This window comes from Balaenoptera musculus, chromosome 17 (genome assembly GCF_009873245.2).
Source record: "Balaenoptera musculus isolate JJ_BM4_2016_0621 chromosome 17, mBalMus1.pri.v3, whole genome shotgun sequence".
NCBI lineage: Eukaryota > Metazoa > Chordata > Mammalia > Artiodactyla > Balaenopteridae > Balaenoptera > Balaenoptera musculus.
Genome location: NC_045801.1, coordinates 40128469 through 40149834, shown reverse-complemented (window position 1 = coordinate 40149834; position 21366 = coordinate 40128469). Strand labels below are relative to the sequence as shown.

The following is a 21366-nucleotide window of genomic DNA, read 5'->3' as shown; positions in this document are numbered from 1 at the left end:
ATTTCTAGAAGATCCTTCTGGAGGTCAGGTGGAGAGTGGATTGGAGAGGAAGAAGGCGGGCGTGGGGGTGGTGGTGAGACCGGGTGGGATTCCTGCAGACGATGGTTTAGACCAACGTGGAGACAGGAGAGGTGGAGAGAAGGCAGGGTCAAGACATACTTGGGGCACATGAATGTTCATAGCAGCACTCTTCATAATAGCCAAAAGGTGGAAATGGTCCAAAAGCCTAGCAACTGATGGATGGATAAACAAATACAGTATATCCATATAGTAGAATATTATTCAGCCATAAAAAGGATTGAAGTCCTGATATGATGTGGATAAACGTTAAAAACATTATGCTGAATATAAGAAGCCAGTCACAAAAGGCCACATATTATATGATTCCATTCATATGAAAGTCCAGAATAGGAAGATTTATAGAGACAGAAAGTGGATCAGTGGTTGCCTAGGGCTAGGGGGAGGGGATGATGGGAAGAGAGGAGACAACTGTGGGGATTCTTTTTGAGATGATGAAAATATGCTAAAATTGACTGTGATGATGGTTGCACATATCTGGGAATATACTAAAAGCCATTGGATTGTACACTTTAAATGCGTGAATTATATGGTATGTGAATTATATCGCAATAAAGCTGTTTGAAAAAAAAGACCCATATTGGGACGCAAGCCGACAGGACCTGACTCTGGTTTGGAAAAGGAGGAGAAGCCTCTCTATTTGCTCTGTGCCTTTGTTTCATTTCCCTTCCTCTCCGTGCACGAGGAAAAAAGGGGCTGTTCTAGGCTTACACTCCGTTCCATCCAGCCCAGCTCCCGGACAATAGAAATCTCTGTAACCCCATTTCAGATCCCCTGGATGGAGACTCATTTGTCCAGCGTGGGCCAGTGGCAGGGAAGCAGAGCTGCCTAGTCCATAGAGCGAGGCCCACCCCTTAGCGGGGCTGCGTGGGATGAGCAGCTCCCATCCTCAGAGGTCATAGGAGAATATTTTCAGATTTCTCAGACAGAACCAGCATATAATGCACACCTTCGATGTGCCACATCCGGTGTCAACTGCTTTCACATCCCTAATGCCACTTAATCTCTTATCTACACTGTGTGAAAGTTTGTGCTGACTAAAAGAAAGCATTTTCCATCAGGCTCAGCTCGTGGTATATGCACAGTGTCGAATCAAGGCCACCACTGGTAGAATCATCTACCCAAGGGTAGGAAGAGGCATCCTTGAAATGGGATTGCTGGCCACAGAGGGTGGTTCCCAGAGGGCGGTGTCTTCAGGTCACCAAAACACAGGGCTCAGAGCCCCTCCTGGTGAGTGAGCTGCGCTGGCCAACGGAGAGATATTTCTGAAAAACGCTTTAGAACCCATCTGATGGGAAGAGAATCTGTTACAAAAACTATTTGGCTCTTAAATAGTAATCTGTGAATTGCCTGTTTAAAAATCCTTCCTGGTCTTTATGAAAGCTGATGGTACACTTTAGAAAGAATGATGGCTAATGCCTAAGGCTGAAGGTGGGGAGCGAGACACAGGGAAAATCCATATTCTTCAACTTCATCAGTGTGGAGTAGGCAGAATCAAAATCCAAACCATATTTTCCAAAAAGATTTTTCCTCTTAATTCTGAAATCCATGTGTATTATATGAGAAATCTAATCCGTATGTTTCTTACTCATTTACACGTAACTCATCAAAGTGTTTCCTCTGAAGAATTATTTGATGTCCAAGAACACTTCAGAGATATTTTTCTTTTCAAGAAGGCTTTGTTCGTAGAAATAAAGAAGTTGCTGAATTTGTATATGCGAAGAATCAGTGAACTCGAACCCCAGAAATGTTCAACTTTGTTTCAAGCAGGTTCTATATTCAGGAGAAACAACTTTAGGAATGAGCTCTTTCTCTTTTAAATTTTTTAAGGCAGGGGGGTCTCCAAATGGATGCTTGGATTTTCATGCCAAAATGATTTCTTCTTCAGCTGTTGATAGGCACTGTTAGATAGATGAAGTCCATCTTCTTAAGGCACTCTGAAGTGGTCTTCGACTTTTTAGTTAGAAGAGACTGCATCCAGGGAGATCAGCTCGGTGCTTTGTGACCACCTAGAGGGGTGGGATAGGGAGGGTGGGAGGGAGGGAGACGCAAGAGGTAAGAGATATGGGAACATATGTATATGTATAACTGATTCACTTTGTTATAAAGCAGAAACTAACACATCATTGTAAAGCAATTATACTCCAATAAAGATGTTAAAAAAAAAAAAAAAGAGACTGCACCTAATTTTGATCCTTCCCTCATAATATGTGGCAAAATCTGCCCAGAGGAGGATGTATCCTTCTGAGATCCCCAGCATGTGTGTTAGAAAGAACAAAGCTCTTGATGAATGAGGTGCCATGGCACCACCGGGGTTGACCACCACCTAAGCCATCCGTCAGGACTGCCTGATAACCTCTCTCATGCCCTGCATGCCGAAATTTCTTCCTTAGTTTGCCAAGATGTATCTTTATCCTTCATTCATATCACATTTATCGTGTATCATCTCTCAGCATAGCTGTGTCCTGGGACTGTGAGGTATGGGAGGAAGCAGAAGGTACTGCCCCTGCTCATGAGACGGGCATCATTTCACCGGGAGACAAAACAACACAAGTGAGAAGTTTATCGGGAGTGTGCTTGCTGGGTATTCCAAGAAAGGAAGGATGCTCATGGACGGACTGAGCAGGAAAAGCGTCCCAGAGCAGGTGGGCCCTTCAGTCCAGGAACAGCAGCCTGAGTATGGACGTGACCATACCCAGACGAAGAAACAAGGTCCCCTGGGCTGGCGTCAGTTGGACACTCCTTCGAATTGACGAGCTAGAAATATTTGCTTGATGTGTATCTGGAAGAGAGACTGAGGACTCGCTGCAGAGGGTGTCCAGGACCAAGAGGGGCAGGGCTCGTGGCCTCTATCGCCTCTGCAATTCCACTCCACCCAAATTCGCCCACCCCACCCAGCAAGCCCAAAGCCGTGCAGTTACCTGGTCACCTGCTCAGTGACCTTCAGTTGTAACTTCTCATGTCCCTTGGGAGTCTTACCACCCATCCAAAGTGCTCTTTCTGTGTTCTAGTAAATATAAATTTCTTCATCTCATTGCATTTCTAATGAGGTTTTAGCCCCCTGTGGTCTTTTCTGGGACAACTGCCTGGCTGGGATGATGTGAGAAATAGGCAAATACTTGGCTCGGTGCCTAGAGAAAAGGAACAGGCTAAAGAAGAGAAAATGGGGTCTAGGGACACTGCATTTGTTTATATTTCCTCCTATGTTCCAGGCCAGGGCTTGGTGTCTTACAGGCACACACTCAGGTATTCTCTGTAACAGCACTGCAAGGCAGGTGTTGTGATCCCATTGAATAGATGAAGGAGCTACATAGAGGCTAACACACTTGCCCATAGGCAGCTAATAAGGAGTGGAGCTTGGATAGAGGTGCAATACAGGGTTAGGGTGGATTGCAGGGGAGTGAAGCTTAGAGTCAGGGAGAGCAATGAGGAACCACGAGAAAGCTGGCTACAAGGGAGGGGCAGTGAGCTGGAAACGGGGCACATGAGAGAGAACCACAGGCAAAGAAAGAACAGGCTTTCGTGACTCTGCCACCTGCGAGGGTCAGGAGTAATGTTGGAGGGAGAGGAAAAGAAGTTTCTGGTCCTGAGAAAGCATTTGGGGACACTGAAACGTGGATGTCAAGTAGGGGCACGGGTTTGAAGGGAAAGATACTGAGTCTGTTGTGTCTGAGGTTCTGGAAGGACTGCAGTCTAGGCTCCTGGTCCTTGCTGGAGAGTGGCCAGGGCTGGGTCAGAGGACTAGCCTTGTGTTGAGGTACTGAAGGTCATAGATGGGACCTCCAGGCAAGGAAGCAGAGCAATCCACTGGACACTGGACCTTTGGGACCAACGTCCTGTGTCTCTCACAATACAATACCACTGCAGGGGGGCCTCTGCTGCCTCTGAGGCAGAGCATGGGAGAACAGAAGGGATGTTTTCGGTTGTTCCAGTGACTGGACGAGGCCACCCGTCTTCAATAGGCGTACAGGGTATACGGGGATACAAGATGTCCTACCATGCACGAGACAGTTCTGCACAACTTATATGGACTTGTAAATAGGTTTTTCACCTAAATGACTATCCAATGCAATATTTAGAAATCAAGAGGAATCCAGAGTAATTTTTTGGTCTCTGAGCTTAGAATCTAACTACAGTTTCCATATATACATATACTTTTTGTGCCATTTAAATGTATACTCAGTTTCACAAGAGTGAAAATAAAAAATTGTACTTTGTTTTGCTGGCATTTGACTGAGTTGTTCCATTTCAGAAAATCACATCTCTGATGGCCACATGGTTGCTACAATTTGAGTTAGTTCTCTGCATTAATAGTGATCTCATTAAAGGCGATTCTGCATATGTATTCAAGCATCTGATTATTTTGTCTTCAAGTACTCATGTCTAGCCATAAGTTGAAATACATTTTTTTCCCTGTAGATTCTTTTCTTTTATCCTTCACATTATAGTTAGGCCATTATATTGATTTTTTTTTACATTATGCATATAGATGAGTTATTTTATCTGTAACTTTCAGGAGAGTGAAGGAGGTATTACAAATTAGTTGTTATAAGGCAGGGTTGGGACTAATGGAGTTAAGAACTACTGGTTCTAAACTAGCACCATCCTAGAAATATAATACAAGCCACAAATTAAATTCTAAGTTTTCTAGCAGCTATCTTAAAAACATTAAAAGGATGGAATATTATGCAGCCTTCAAAAGGAAAGAAATCACGTCACATCCTACAACATGGGTGAACCTTGAGGACATTATGCTAAGTGAAATAAGCCAGTTACAAAAAGAGAAATACTATATGATTCCACTAATATGAGGTATCTAAAGTAGTCAGATTCTTAGAAACAGAAAGTAGAATGGTGGTTGTCAAGGATTAGGGGGGAGAAGGAAAAGGGGAGTTGTTATCTAATGGATATGGAGTTACAGATTTGCCAGATGAAAAAGTTCTGGAGAGCTGTATTTGTGAATATAATTAACACACTGAACTGTACACTTAAAAACAGTTAAGATGATAAATGTGTGTCACGTGTTATGTGTTTTTTACCAAAATTAAAAAAAAATAAAAGGAGAAAGTAAAATTAATTTTTATATTATGTATTTATTTAACCCAGTATATTCCAAAATGCTATTATTTCAACATACAATTGAAATATCAACTTCAGTTAATCAACAGAACAACTATCAATGAGATATTTTATATTCTTTTTCTGCTACAAAGTCTTTGAAATCTGTGTGTACTTTGTACCTACAGCACCTATCAAGTCAGACTAGCCACATTTCTAGCACTCAATAGCCATATGTGGTTAGTGGTTACCATACTGGACGGCAAAGTCCTAGATAGTAGCTAACACTTGTTGAGCAGACCTTAAGTGCCAGGTACTGCTGTTAATGCTTCCCGTGGAATGACTCATTTAATCATCATAACGGCCCTATGAGACAGACACAATTATTGTCCCTGTTACATGTGAGGAAACTGAAGCTCAGAAAGTTTGAGTCGCTGGCCTGAGGTCACACACCACTGTGACCCCGAGCAGAAAGCTGAACGCGGGCATTCTGGCTCCAGAGCCTTGACTTTATTGTTTTTTGGGGGGGCTGCATTGGGTCTTTGTTGCTGCGTGCGGGCTTTCTCTAGTTGCGGCGAGCAGGGGCTACTCTTTGTTGCGGTAGCTTCTCTTGTTGTGGAGCACGGGCTCTAGGCGCACGGGCTTCAGTAGTTGTGGCATGCAGGCTCAATAGTTGTGGCTCACGGCCTCAGTAGTTGTGGCACACGGGCTTAGTTGCTCCGCGGCATGTGGGATCTTCCCGGACCAGGGCTCGAACCCGTGTCTCCTGCATTGGCAGGTGGATTCTTAACCACTGAGCCACCAGGGAAGCCCCCAGAGCCCTGCCTTAACCACTGTGCTACGGGTGCCTTTGTAGGACTTTTCCCTCAGACTCCTTTTCCAGCCACTGGGAGTCTGCACAGCCCTGGCAGGGCTTCAGGTAGCAGGAACCTGGCTGGCCCACCAGGTAGGCTCGTTTTCCCAGCCATTCCTGAGGAGCATGGCCGAGGCGCTGGCCAGCCCTTCTGAGAAGCAGAAAGGAGCCTGTGCTTGCTTCACGACCCCTGCAACCTTCTCTTTTCTTCTCTGTATTTCCATTAGGAGAAGTGGTGTGTCTGGCAGAGAAAGACAAATATCATATGATATCACTTACATGTGGAATCTAAAATATGATACAAATGAACTTATTTACAAAGCAGAAACAGACTCACAGACATAGAAAACAAACTTACGGTTACCATAGGGAAAAGGTGGGTAGGGTTAAATTAGGAGTTTGGGATTAACAGACACACACTACTATATATAAAATAGAAAACAACAACAACAAAGGTCCTACTGTATAGCCAGGGAACTATAGCCAATATCTTGTAATAAATTAATATGGAAAAGAATATGAAAAAGAACATATATATATATATATGAGAAACTAAATCACTTTGCTGTACACCAGAAACTAACACAACATTGTAAATCAAGTATACTTCAACTAAAAAAAAAAAAAGGAGAAGAAGTGGGTCTGGGCAAAGACAAAACACAGATGGGGCAGAGAGACTGTCCCGAGTCATGCATCTAATAAAAACTTGCTACCAGGGCCTTGCTGGTGAATTATCTGCATTCCAATAACTTTCTCTCCTGGGTTTTCCTTAATAAAGATAGATTTCTTCATTTCCTGGGACTCCCTCAAGATTATACTGACAACTTCCCCATTAATTACCAAACTACGCCCCATCACAAAATGATTACATTTGCTCCCTACCTAAACACCTCCCCTCATTGATGAAAAGTCTCATTTAAACTAATATGCTTTTAACTTGCTTCATTTCAGCACCTCCATAGAGGCTACTAATGAGCTGACTCCTTGCCCAGTTGGTCCCTCCACCCTTCCTTGTGTTCTGTTCCAAGACCAATTTAGATCTGTCGGAACAGGAAAGGGGAGGGCTCGCCCTTTGAATCATAGGCTTGGCTGGAGCCTTCTTAAGGGATGAGGACACATGACCTTGAGTCTGAGCCCCCCACAAAAGTGAGACTCCACTTGCAGCTTCCAGAAACACGAAAATTGCCTAAGAGTGCGGCCACTGAAGTAAAACGGCCTCCCAGTTTCGACTGAGCAGCTTAATGAGTCAGGTAATTATACCCAGATTCCCTTTACAGGGGCCTCTTAATTATTATTTAATAAAGACATGATTCCAGGCTGTAATCCGCGAGGCTGGCGGCATTATAAGCATCTCACTGGAGAAGTGCCCCCCCTCAGACGTTGTCCTCCTCTGGCAGGGAGACGGGGTGCTTTGAAAGGACCCCTCATCCCTGCTTTTGAGAATATCGTGTGCCAAGCAACTCCTCTTCCTGGCACTGTCTTCTCTGGGGTGTCAGATGGGTCCCTTCACTGGAGTGCTGTGAATCAGGTCAGTCTGTTCCTCTGAGTAACCCTGATCTCATTCTCCTGGCAGCAGGCAGTAGCCTGAGGCCCTGCTGCCTTCCAAAGGCTGCCCACTCATGTGGGCAGGAAGAGCTCCCCTAGTTCGCACTGTGAGCCAGGTTCCGTTCTAGGTGCTCTAGATGCCTGTCTCCTTAAATGTTCACACAGACCTCTTGATATATATGTCCCTCCCCATTTTACAGATAAGGAAACTGAGACTCACTGGATTGCCCAAGGTCATACAACTAATGGAACTGGGAGAGCTGGGATTTGAACCTACGTCTATATTATTCCAGAGCATAAGGGCTTAACTCCTGTACCATAACGCTAGGGGTTAGCCGGCCAGGAAGAAAATTATTTGGACCATGTTTTCTTTGGTAGATTATCAGAGAACTTTGGTAGATTATCTAAGGACATCCATTTTCATCAATATTGATGGTACATCATGCTCTTGGTCCCTAGCCAGGGACATGTATAGTAACCATGGTTTCCCCTTCCCCATCCCAGCAGTATTCATTAGACCAGGGATGGACCTATCATCCTGGCCAGACCAGTAAGAGTTCTTCCCTGGAAATTTTCAAATTGGAATTGAAGAAAAGAGGGGCCTTACCCACTTTAGTGGTACCAGCAACTAGGTAGATATGGGCTCCAAGGGGCCAGGGGTCATGGTCCAGGCTTGTGGAAAAAGGCAAAGACAATGTTGACAATACACAGAGAAAGAGAAAAAATTCCAATGGTATTCAAGCCGCTGATTCAAATATCTGGGACACAACAGGTGTATTTCCCACAATTCAGCTATTTAAATTAATAAATTTCCCCCTTTCGTCCCAAATAGTCCTACTAAAGTTTCTATCACTTGTAATAAAACTGCTCTAATATGCCATGCTCTGGAATTTGGTCTGCTAAGGACAATGGGGCACCTCCTAAGGTTTTAATGTGTAGGGCAGAGAGGCAGCTGTGCCATGGTAGAGAGGAAGGGGATGCTGTGAGCAGGAGGCCGGAGAGGAACCTCTTGCAGTGTGGGCAGCGACGGTCCCACGGAGAGATGTTGAGAGCCAGAACCAAGGCGACTGGGGATGGGGTCAAGAGATACTTAGTTGATAGAAGTTTTTAGATTTGATGATTGATTAAAATTGGGAAGATGATATTGGAGATGCCCAAGATGATTCTTAAGTGGATGGTGATACCATTAGCTGAATGGGAAACACAGGAGACACATTGTACTCAGGGGAGGTGAGTGGTGAAGCAATAGGTAATAAGCGTGACCATGGAGAGTTGACTGGTGTCCAGCTGCATGTGGCTCCTTTAAGAGGCATGGTATGTTCTGGCACCATGACAAAGGTGTGCACTGGCAATCACCTGCTGGTCACAGCCTCAGTCCTGACTTGCTCATTGCTAACCTGTGCCTCACACCCCTTTCCATCCTGCTCTCAGCTCCCAGTCACCAAGTGGTGTTATTTTTGTCCTTGCATCACCTTCCAGATTTGTCAGAACTGGTGTTGTCTTCCTGATAGAACTTTGGCTCCTTTCCATGGGATTCTGTCCTTCCTGCCACTCGGTTGAACTGAGCTGCCTTGGATACCTCCCCCGCTGGAGTGGTGGGGAAGGATGGCTAGCACTGTTAAAAACAAACAAAGGAATCGTGCTGCAGGAAACTGACTCCGGCCAATTTGCCTCCTTATAATTATTAGGCTTTTTGTGCAGAGTATCTATAGCCTACCATAGTTAAAGGGAGCTGAGGATTGTAGATATCCTCTACCACGACTGCCCAACTAAGGAGTTGGTTGCATTGGGTAGGTTGCCTCGAAAGCAAGACCCAGACGAAATTCTGCTATACGTACAAATATTTACTAATAAGCAGGCACTACAAACATGCACAATCTTTTTTTCCTAAGTTTGCTCTCTGTCTGACACACACCTTGTATAAAGAGACAATATTCTAGTGGCAGAATTCATCTGGGCTACTGGTCAGAATCAGGCAACAGCCTCATCTGTTAAGTGAGGCACAGAGGTTAGGTGGAATCTTAGGCATGGCGAGCCATTATGAAGGGTGTAAGCCCTTGAGCTTGCAAAATCCTTATACTCTGTTCATGTAACCGTGGAGAGCCCATATTGTATTTCTAGCTATCCACCATATCTTTTTCACCATTCATTTAAACAATGAAAATTATTTCTAAACCCATTATACAGATGAACAAACTTTCTAGTGAGGATGGAAGATAAAGATTGCTGAAACTCTACCCAGAAACAAACCCACGCATATATGGCCAACTAGTTTTTGACAAGGAGGCTAAGAAGACTCAGTGGGGAAAGGATAGTCTCTCCAATAAATGGTGATGGGAAAACTGCATCGTCACATGCAGAAGAAAGAAATTGGATCCCTATCTTACACCACTCACAAAAACTAACTCAAAGTGGATTAAGGACTTAAATGCAAGACCCAAAACTATGAAATTGCTAGAGGAAAACATAGGGAGAAAGCCCCTGACATTTGTCTGGGCAAAGATTTTTTTTTTGGATATGACATTAAAAGCACTAGCAACAAAAGCAAAAACAACCAAGTGAGACTATATCAAACTAAAAAGTTTTTGCACGAAAAAGAGAAAAATCATCAAAATACAAAGGAGAACAGGAGAAAATATTTGCAAACCAAATATGGAACAGGAGAAAATATTTGCAAACTGTCTATCTGATAAGGCGTTAATATCCAAAATATAGAAAGAACTCATACAACTCAACAGCAAAAAACCAAACAATCCAATTTAAAAATGGGCAAAGGACTTGAATAGACATTTTCCCAAAGAAGATACACAAATTAAAAATAGAACTACCACATGATCCAGGAACCTTCCTTCTGGGCATATATCCAAAGAAAATGAAAACTCCAACTCAAAGAGATATTTGTGTCCCCATGTTCATCGCAACATCATTTACAATAGCCAAGACGTGGAAACAACCTAAGTGTCCATATAAAGAGACTATATAAAGAAAATGTGTATATATATCATATATATGATATACATATATATATGATATATATGATATACATATATCATATATATATACAAACATTATTTACCAGTAAAAAAGAAGGAAATCCTGCCTTTGCAACAACATGGATGGACCTTGAGGACATAATGCTAAGTGAAGTAAGTCAGATACAGAAAAACATATTTTACGTTCTCACTTATATGAGGAATCTAAAAAAGTCAAACTCATACAAATAGAGAATAGAATGATGGTTGCCAAGGGCCGGGGGTGGGGAAGGTAAGAGGTGTTGATCAAAGGTACAAACTCCCAGCAATAAGATGAATAAATTCAGGGGATCCAATGTACAGCATGGTGATGATAATTAACCATATCGTATTATATATTTGAAAGTTGTTAATAGAGCAGATTTAAAATTTTATCACCCCAAAAAAACAATGGTAATTATGTGAGGGGACGAAGGTGTTAACTAACTTTATTGTAGTCATCATTTTGTAATACATGTATCAAATCATCACATTGTACACCTTATACTTAAATATATTATAAGTCAGTAATATCTCAATAAAGCTGGAAAGGAAAAAAGATGGCCGAAGCTCTGGTAGAAGGTAGAAGGTACCTCTGGAGCGTGACATCCAGTTAGCATCTATCAAAGCTTACAAACACTCTGGAATGTGTATTCCTGAGCAGGGCACTTCAGATGTTAACAAATTGCTCCTAGGATGTAGATTAAAAGTAACAGATCCAAAGAAAAAAAGTAACAGATACATCTCTCTGTCTAGGCTGAAGTATTTGAAACTAAATTGTATGTATGTAATTCATGCCACGTACTCACCTCAGAACCTTTGCAGAAGTATTCTCTGCATACAATGTCTTCACCCCCTTCTCACCCATTTGCCTGGGTAACTCTTACTCAATCTTCAAGATTTAGAATGGCTGTCACCTCCTCCAGGAAGACTTCCCTGATCCTCCACTACCCCCACCAAGGCAAAGTTGAGTGACTCTCACGTCTCCTGTAGCATCTGTGCTAACTTTTCATCATTGGGAATCAACTGGTCTTTTCCCTATCACTTGACTGTAATCCCCAGTCCTTTTATCCCTAGTACCAAGCAGAATACCTGGCCATTAGCACAAACTCAATTTGTTTGTAAAATTGAATTTAACTCAAACAAGAAAACAATTTTGTTTTTCTGTCTCATTGCTTCCCAGCCATGTATTGGAAAAGGAATCACCAGTGATGATTTGTTGGCCAAAGATAGATAACTGATGAGAAGGAAATGAAGGAGACATGGCCCTGGATAGACGGTAAGTATGAGAATAATTTGGAAGTGACCAAACGTAGAACCGTTTTTAGTTTGTTTTTTACTTTAAATGCTCCAAGTCTTCACTGAGTCTGCACTCAGGGTGGGCTCTGGAGCTGGAGTAGCGGCAAATATCTTCTGTACTGGCTGATCTCTGATATTTATCCTGAAGAGAAGAAAGCAACCAGGAACCTTAATCACTTGATGCTTCCCCAGGAGTCCTGCAATTCCTAGTGGAGAGGAGGCTGGTGAGTTGCTGTCTGCCAGACAGAAAGCCCATCAGGAGGCTGCTGACCTCATTTTGTCCAAATACACAGACTTGGACTTGACATTTGCCAAGTGCAGCTAAACAAATGGTGGTAGAATGATGCCCCACCTATTCAGCCCACCTCAAAGTGGCTACACGTGGTTTTCAATGGTAGAAAATAGACCCAGCAGAAATACTGAGATACGGCCCGTTTATTCCTTATAGGGACTCTATTCCTTCGCAGCTGTAGACCTGTGATTTTAAATAAGACCAAGTCTGCATCTCATTGGATATTTTGCCTCATTTAAATAGTGAAGAAGGAGAAAGGATGGCGTGGAATTTATGCATTCAAAATAGGCCAAGTTTACACTTTGGGATTATATGGAAAATACTGTGAGCAAACGACTACTATCCCCAGAGGCTCCAGGAAAGGAACTGGAGGCTGGGGAGGGTCACGATTCCTGTCTCTCTTCTGCACCCACAGCCTCGACATTCTCTCCACCTCAACCCCCTTAGCCCGAAACAACACAAAGTCACGCCAGAATCAGCATTCTGGGCGGGAAAACAATGCAGGACAATTCTGTAACACAGAGTGGAAAACCATGGTGCTGGGAAGTAGACTGGGCAGCAGACACCTAGGGTACCCGGCCTGCTTTCAGGTAGAGCTGGATGGATACGCATGGCCTGGGGCTGGTTATTCTTCCTTGTGGGGAACAAGGGATCCTCTGGAGAACTCTTGGATAAAAGCTCTTTACACGAAAGTCATTCCGTGAATGAAATCTGGTGTGTCTGTGTTCTTTGCTCTGGTAAGTAGCAAAAAATTGTCAGAGATAATAATTAAAGGCCCCCAAGCCCTCATCCGAAATTCAGGATTTCTCAGATCTTAGAAAGGTAACTCAGTAGCTGACACCTCAGGAAATGATCACACGAACATTTCTGCAGCAAATGTATGACTATTCATTCCTCTGTGAAGCTGCAAAGACGACAAAGAGCTCAGGTCAATCTGGGTCAAGTCAGAATGATGAAAAACTTTTGGTATTCAGAGCTGTCTGAATCAAAATGTTTGAATAAGAGATCATGGACCTGTAATAACATTTTCCTGAAGGGCTTAGCTGTCTTGAGAAGAGAGACTCTGCTTTCCACCACCCCATTTAGGGAGCCACGTGGCAGCACACAGCTTCAGGCTCAGAATCCTGACGTCCTTCAGGTGAACCAGTGGCAACTCCCTCCCCCCTGCATTTCCCTCCCAGGGATTTTAAGACTCTGCGTGTGTCTTTTCATTTTTTCTTTCTTTCTGCATTGTGCTTAAGGCAGTGTTGGCTTCATTGCTCCCGTGGATACCCACAAAGTGAGGCAAGCCAGGATAATGGTTAAGGGCTAAGACCTTGTAGTCAGAAGGAGCTTGGTTTAAATCCTGCCTCTGACACCTTTTAGCTGTTTGTTGGATACTAGGAGGCTGCTTGACCTCTCTGAACCTCAGCTTATTCAGCTATAAACCCTCGTGCAGGGCTGTTATAAGAATTAAATGAGGCTTTAAGATTGCTGACATTTATGGAATGCTTGCTCTGTACCAAGCACATATTAAGAGTTCTACCTGAAGGGTTATTCTATAAAACAGATACCATCCTTATTTTATAGATGAGGAAACTGAGCCTTGGAAAGCTGGACTAACTGGAGCCATATTGCTATCAAATGGAGAAGCTGGCATTCAACGCTGAGTCGTCTAACCCCTGGTACTCTCAACCACTCTGCTATAATGGCTCATTAGACGGTCGGCGAAATGTTTTGCATGGTTTCTGAAACAGAGTGAACTCTCAATCTATGATAACTATGATATCATAGTAATGATGATGCTGTTAAAGGAGAACTGAGTTTAAGGTGAATCTAGAGGCAGACCATTGAGTGACTTGGTTGTCATTGTCAACGATTACCCATGTGGTGCTCCTGACTTCACAGACTAGGGATAACCCCCCAGAGCTCTGTCAACATCCTTTTTAAGTAGAGTCTCACATATACCTGGCTCAGGGATTTTTAAAATGTTATCAATCTGTCTTCCATGCCCTCTAGTATAGCACTACTGTCTTAGGTCAGGTTCCTTGGGAAACAGACTCACAGGCAGAAAATTGATTGGCAAGTGCTCTAGGGATCAATGACTATGGGGAATGAAGGCAGAAGGACTGAGCAGAGAGAAGAATTGCACTGCGGTGCAGTCCCAACAAAGACCTCAGTCTATCCCACCCGGAGCACTGGGGCTAAGATGGTCTGTGGTGGGCAGAAATCTAAGATAGTCCAAGATTCCTGCCCTCTGGTGTACATGCCTTGTGCAATTCCTTTACCTTGAGTGCAGGCAGAAGCTGTGAATATGATGGACTATCACGCCCATGGTTAAGCTACTAATCAATTGACTTGGAGTTAATAAAAAGGGAGATTATCTGGGTGGGCCTGACCTCAGATGAGGCCATAAGTGGATCTGAGCCCTTCCAAGCATGAGAGGGAATATGGGAAGGGCCACATAGCAGGAAATAGCAGGAAGGCCCTAGGAAGCTGAGAATGGTCCCTGGTTGACAGTCAGCCAGGAAATGGGAGAGCAGTCCTAGAGCCACAAGGAACTGAGTTCTGCCAACTCCTGATTGAACTTGGAAGAAGACCCCCAAGCCTCAGATGAGACCCCCAAGCTCTGGCTGGCACCTTGGGTTCAGCCTGGTGAGACCTGAGCAGGAGATCCAGTTGTGCTATGCTTGGACTTCTGATCTGTGAGACGATAAAGGGGTGTGGTTTTTGCTTTATTTTTTTAATTAAACTTTTTATTTTGAGATAATTGTACATTCCTGTGCAGTTGTAAGAAACAGTACAGAGAGATCCTTTGTATCCTTTACCCAGTTTCTCCCAAGTGTAACACCTTGCAAAGCTGTAGTATGAGATCACAACCAGAATATTGACATTGAGACAGTCAAGACACAGAGCAATACCATCACTACATCCTGTAGTCCTTTTATAGCCAGGCCCCCTTGCCTCCTACATCTCCTTCCCCCATTTATCTTCGACTCTCAGCAATCACTAATCCATTCTGCATTTCTGTAATTTTGTCATTTCAAGAATGTTATGTAAATGTCTTAATATAATATGTAACATTTTGGAATTGGCTTTTTTTCACCCAGCATGACTCCTTGGAGATTCATCCAACTTGTTGTGTGTATCAGTGGTTCATTCATTTTTACTGCTGTGAAGTATTCCATGATATGAATGTACCACAGTGTGTTTAGCCGTTCACCTGTTGAAGGACATCTCGGTTGTTTACAGTTTGGGGCTGCTACCAGAAAAGCTGCTTTGAACATTCGTGTACAGCCTTTTGTTTGAACGTGTTTCCATTTCTCTGCAAAAATTTCTCTGGGATTGAAACTCTGGGTCATACAGTAGTTGCATTTTTAGTTATTTAAGAGACTGCCAAACTTTTCCAAAGTGGCTATACCATTTTACCTTCTCACCAGCAATGTATAAGTGATCAGGTTTAATGCTGTCACTATGTTTTATTTTAGATTTTCTGATAGATATATAGTGATAACTCATTGTGGTTTTAATTTACATTTCCCTAATGGCTAGTGATGTTGAGCATCTTTTCACATACTTATTTATCATCTCTATATCCTCTTCGGCAAAATGTTCCTTCATGCCTTTTCCCCCAAATCTAACTGGTTTTCTTTTATTATTTACTGTTGAATTTTGAGAGATCTTTATGTATTCTAGATGCTATTCCTTTGTCAGAAGTATGGTTTGCAAATTTATTGTCTCACTGTCTGAAGGTTGTCTTTTCATTCTCGTAACAGGATACTTACAAAGCAAATTTTTAAATTTAGATGAAACTCAATTTTTTTTCTTTTATAGATCATGCTTCTGGTGGCAAATCTAAGAACCCTTTGCTTAGCCTTGGATCCCAAAGATTTTTTTCTGATATTTTCTTTTCTAAAAGTTTCATAGTTTTACATTTTACATTTAAGCCCATGATCCTTTTAAGTTAATTTTTTAATAAGATGTGAGATTTAAGTTGAGGTTCATTGAAAAAGCTAGCCTTCCTCCATTGAACTGCTTTTGTACTTTTGTAAAAAATCAGTTGGGCATATTTGTGTTAATGTGTTTCTGGACTCTCTATTCTGCTCCATTGGTTTATGTGTCTATCATTCTGTAAACATCACAGCTCTGTCTTGAAATCAGGTAGACTGATTCCTTCCATTGTATAATTCTTTTACAAGACGATGTTAGCTATTCTGGTTCATCTGCATTTCCATATAGATTTTATTTATTTTTATTTTTATTTATTTATTTTTGGCTGCGTTGGGTCTTCGTTGCTGTGCACGGGCTTTCTCTAGTTGAAGTGAGCAGGGGCTACTCTTCGTTGCAGTGTGCGGGCTTCTCATTGCGGTGGCTTCTCTTGTGGAGCATGGGCTCTAGGTGTGCCGGCTTTAGTAGCTGCAGCACGCTGGATCAGTAGTTGTGGCTCGTGGGTTCTAGAGCACAGGCTCAGTAGTTGTGACGCACGGGCTTAGCTGCTCTGCGGCATGTGGGATCTTCCCAGACCAGGTATCGAACCTGTGTCCCCTGCATTGGCAGGCGGATTCTTAACCACTGTGCCACCAGGGAAGTCCCCATATATATTTTAGAATACTTTTGTCTATACCTATAAAAAATCTTGCTGGGATTTTGATAAGAATTGCATTAAACCTGCATTTGGGAGAATTGACCTCTTAATTATGTTGAACCTTCCAATCCATGAGCATGCTATGTCTCCACTTACTTAGATCTTTGGTTTCTTTCAACATTGTTTTCAGTATAGAAGTTCTGTAGATGTTTTGTTAGATTTACACTTAAGCATTTCTTTTTTTTTTTTGAGTAATTGAAAATGGCATTGTATTTTGAGTTTTGATGTCCACCTATTCATTGATATATAGAAATAACAATTGCATATACAATTGTATATCTAGAAATACAAATGTGTACAATTTTTGTATGTTTATCTTGTATATTGCAACTTTGCTGAACTCACTTATTTGTTCTAGGAGTTGGGTTGTTTTTGTTTGTATGTTTGTTTGTTTGTTTATAGATTCCATGGGATTTACTACATAGACAACCATGTCATTTGCAAATAGGGACAGTTTTATATCTTCCTTTCTGATCTGTATGCATTTCATTTCCTTTTTGTGTCTTATTAATTTGATCAGAACTTCCAATAATATATTGAATAAGAGTGGTGAGAACAAACATCCTTTACCTTGTTCTTGATCTTGGGAGGAAAGTATTCCGTCTTTCACCATTAAGTGTAATATTAGCTGTAGGCTTTTGGTAGATACTTTTCAACAGGTTGAGAAAGTTCCCCTCTACTCCTATTTTCTTCTAAGAGTTTTATCATGAATACATGTTGAATTTTGTTAAAAAATTTTTTTTGCATCAGTCGATAAGACCGTGTGATTTTTCTTCTTTAGCTATTAATATGGTGGATACATTGATTGATTTTCAAGTATTGAACAGCCTTGCATTCTTTGAATAAACCTCCTTTGAGAGGGTGAGAAGGACCATTGGGGAATGCTTTGTTGTATTTTAAGCCATCTGAGAACAAATGGTGAGGAGTTCACCAGGCAGTTAAGGAGGGAAAGAACTTCCAGGGTGAGGCATTACAGTTAAAAGGCACTGAGGCATGAAACTGCCTTCTTTGAAAAAATGCAAATATTTCAGGATTTCTCGAGTGTTGAGTCCCAGAGGGAGAGTGGCAGGAGACGAGGCTAAGATGTAGGCAAGGCAGAGCTCCAAGGCTTCGTATGCTGTGCTCAGGACAGTGGGCTTTCACCAAAGGTGATGGAAACCACTGTGAGGCTGGATGTAGGGAATGATCCAGTAAAGTTCGCCTTTTAGAAACCCCATGAAAAGGGAACTGGAGGGCTGAGCCTAGAGAAGGGGAACCAGTAGGAAGAATCCAGGAAGGAAGGATGGAATCCTGTATTACCACTAACATTGAACTCATTACCTTCCTTCTTCAAATGCTTCTCCTCAGAGCCCCCTGACTCTCCTTATTCATTTGCCCAAGGCCATCTCAAACTCTTCTTTCTTTTGTCTTCTACAGCCAGTCAGTTGGTAGAGCCTCTGTGTCCTCATCCTCTTCTGTCCCTTTGCTCTACTCACTGCCACCAACTCAGTGAAACAGGAGTATTCGTATTCTCCTCACTGGCTCCCTACTTCTGCATTTTCTCCACCTCCAATCCATTCTCCATCCTTGCCCCTCTTTTCACCTTTAAAATTCCCTACTCTAATCAGATCACTTCCATCTCTACAAAAACTTCAGAAAGGGTCTGCTTGGTCTGTATCAAATGGAACAGACTCCTGGCTGCCTGGGGGCACAGACTAGGGTCTTAGAGGAACTGCTTTGGAAGGTCTTTGAGAGAAATCTCCTGTGAATTGTCAGGGGACCTCCAATGCAAAGGCAGCCATCTGCACGGCAGAGCTTTGGTGCCTGAAAAGATACCTTCTCTTTAGCATGCCTGACCTCCACCAAACTGCTCATTTTTTTCTTGTAGCCCTCCTCTCCAGCATACTAGCTCAGAACGGGCACACACGGGTACTCAGCATGTACTTGGTGAATTGAACTGAATTGAACGCAGTTCAGCCAGGTTATTGCTTTATTATTATTTACAATCTAATCTGCATTTCTGGGACTTTTCTCCTCCCTGCTCCTACGTACCTCCCTTCTCTGTGCTTTACTGTTCTTGGCTTGGATTTATGGGAGGCAGGAGCCCTGGCTGTCCTATGGCCACTCAGGACCCCTGGACACTGAGTCTGTGCACCAGGATGATCTTGCCAGGCTCTCGGGGCACTTTTTGGTCTAGGTCGTGACAGTCTTAGGGACGGGGACTGACCTGTCTTTGTGATGAGGGTGGGGGGCATGACACTCCACTCCCTGCTAGCCCAGGGACAGAAGAGTTTTTATTTAGTAAATGAGTGCTAATATTTGGTTACATGCGAAGCCCTCAGGAAGTCATTCCAAGAACACAGCGGACATCCCAGCCTTCAAGTTCCCTGATCCAGTCTCTCACAATCCCCAGCCACACACCTGAACGCCAAAGACTGGAGTCTTTACCTTCCTCCACTATCTTCCCTTCCGATCTGCTCCCTAAGCCCTCTCTGAGCCCCTTTTATGTCCCTGCACAGCCCAGGCATACCCTCTTGGCATTATCTCTGCCTGACTCCCCCGTCTTCCCCTCTTCCTGTTCCAGGTCGTTTGTTCAAACCTGCTGTATCTCCATTTATAATAGCTGTTAGGGAATTCCTCTCCAATCCCAACCCTCTCTGCCTTTAAGTACTATCTGCTCACCTCTTGATCATGATGACCTTCTGGTCTTGGATCATCCTGCCTCATGTGTCAGGAATAATGGTAGTGGTGTCAACGGTGAGAAGGGTGGCCTCAGGGTGATCCGAGGGAGTTGTGAGGATGTGCTGGATGATTGATTGAAGGACAAGAGGCCTTCAGAGTGGAGGTTTCTAAGAATCTCCTTTGGGAGAGAATAGAAAAACAAACTGGCAGATCCCAGATTTAGCTCCCACCCTGTAAAAATCAAACCTCTGCTAGTATCACACCCAGTCCTCCAAGACTGGCAGTGGAAAAAGAGCCTTTATGTGGATAAGGTGCCTGACTCTCATGGCCACGACTCCCAGGGAAGAGGTCCTCTTTAATTTCCTGCCCAAGCCCTGCCCATAATGCTACTCTCTGTATCCAGTCCATCCAATGAGACCATGTTGGAGAATAGACACCCCTTAACCAGAGCACTTAGACTTCAGGCAGCCTGGGCTCCCCTACTGTGTGATCCCATAACATCAGCATTTCCCCCAAACAACATAAAGGGCCATTTGAGTGTAAATGAGCATAAATGGCTGTCATTGGTCTGCATTCCCTGAACTGTCTCTATGTCACTCATCCCCATATTCTAGATCATAGTTCAGAGACTGCTACAAGATTGATGCCCAATAAATATCTGTTAAATGAATGAATGAATGGATGGGATGGATGGATGGATGGACGAATGAATTTTGCTTATGGCTCAAGGATAGCAAAAGAGAAAACAGACCCAGAAAGCTAGCTGTAACTAAGGAATCTGGCTTACAAAGTGTAACTTACTCATCTCCAGCTTGTGTTCCTCTCCAGGGTCTCTCTGCCTAGCTTCTGGCATATCCCCACATCTCTCTCTCCCTTTGCACTTGGTGCACTCCAGCACAGCTAGACTTCTCAAGACAGACCCACAGGGAGAGAGAGACAGGAGTTCCCTCCCACGGTAGGCTGAATCTGCTAAGTTTCCAGATTCTGTATGAAGGGCTACATCTTCTCTGGATAATAGTCCACTCCTTTAGGGGTGTGTGCTTCCTCTAGGTCAGAAAGGAAAAGAGCTTTCACCTCCCTTGGCAACATTCATTAGTTTCTCCTAAAGTATTCTACTGAGGATTAGCAAGAAAGAGTAGGTGATCCACTAACAGTGCCTGCTGCGGGTGTGGCCAAGAGGAAAGATAGTTTCTATGGTGCATATTTGCCTATGGCCTCAGCAGGACAACCTGTCTTTATAAAACAAATAAATCTAAGATCCACACTTAGGGGGGATTATTTCATACTTATCCTTTAAGGAGTTAAGGTTTCCATTGGCAGCCTTCACATGTACTATTTCCCCTACAGAGACTTGGGGAGGGACATTTTGTGTGTCCTTTTCTGTTGTGATTTCTTTTTCTTCTGAGATATAACAGAAGCTGAAGGAAGCAACTGCAACAGGATAGTGTTACTTAAACCCAATTCAGTCGTTATTATTTTTGTAAATTTTAGAATTTTATTATGAGCCTTTAATGGGATGCTGTGCTCTTTGGCAAGCATCGTTCCTGAGCTCTGGCAATGGTGATGGATAAACCAGGGACAGTGTATCCATCCTGCTTCTTGTTCTCCATGGGTCTGAAACACATCTTCCAATGGGTCCCAAAGGGAGTTTGGCTCAGCATCTACACCAGGACTCTTGATATTGGAGCTCTTCTTGGGAAACCAAGAATCGAGGGCAGCCGCTGGGCTCCTTTCTTTTCAAGAAGTATTTTCTTCACAGCACCCACCCACTAGAGCCGTGGGTGATGGCAGCTAAGGAAGGGCCTGAGTGGGTTTAAGTGGGTTCTAGGATTGAAGCAACACAGACAAGTTGAGCAGAGGAGGTGGAGGACAGTCTTTGTTCACCAGCCCCTGGCAGTGAGCTACAGATCCAGAGCAAAAACAGCAAAATGCCGTGGAGGGCAGA

At 43.2% G+C, this 21366-nt stretch overlaps 1 long non-coding RNA gene across 3 annotated transcripts in view; it reads right to left on the bottom strand.

The window, feature by feature from the left end:
- Positions 1 to 5907: 5907 nt before the first annotated feature.
- The window catches only part of LOC118883676, a 63840-nt gene continuing 48381 nt past the window's right edge, over positions 5908 to 21366 (bottom strand). For 2 of the 3 annotated variants that reach the window (XR_005017072.1, XR_005017074.1), the window contains 3 exons: positions 19422 to 19599; positions 8142 to 9149; positions 5908 to 6230 (listed from right to left, as the gene is read on the bottom strand). This is a non-coding gene — a long non-coding RNA (uncharacterized LOC118883676). The remainder of the gene's footprint in view (positions 6231 to 8141; positions 9150 to 19421; positions 19600 to 21366) is intronic. The other variant, XR_005017073.1, reaches the window with a different exon arrangement.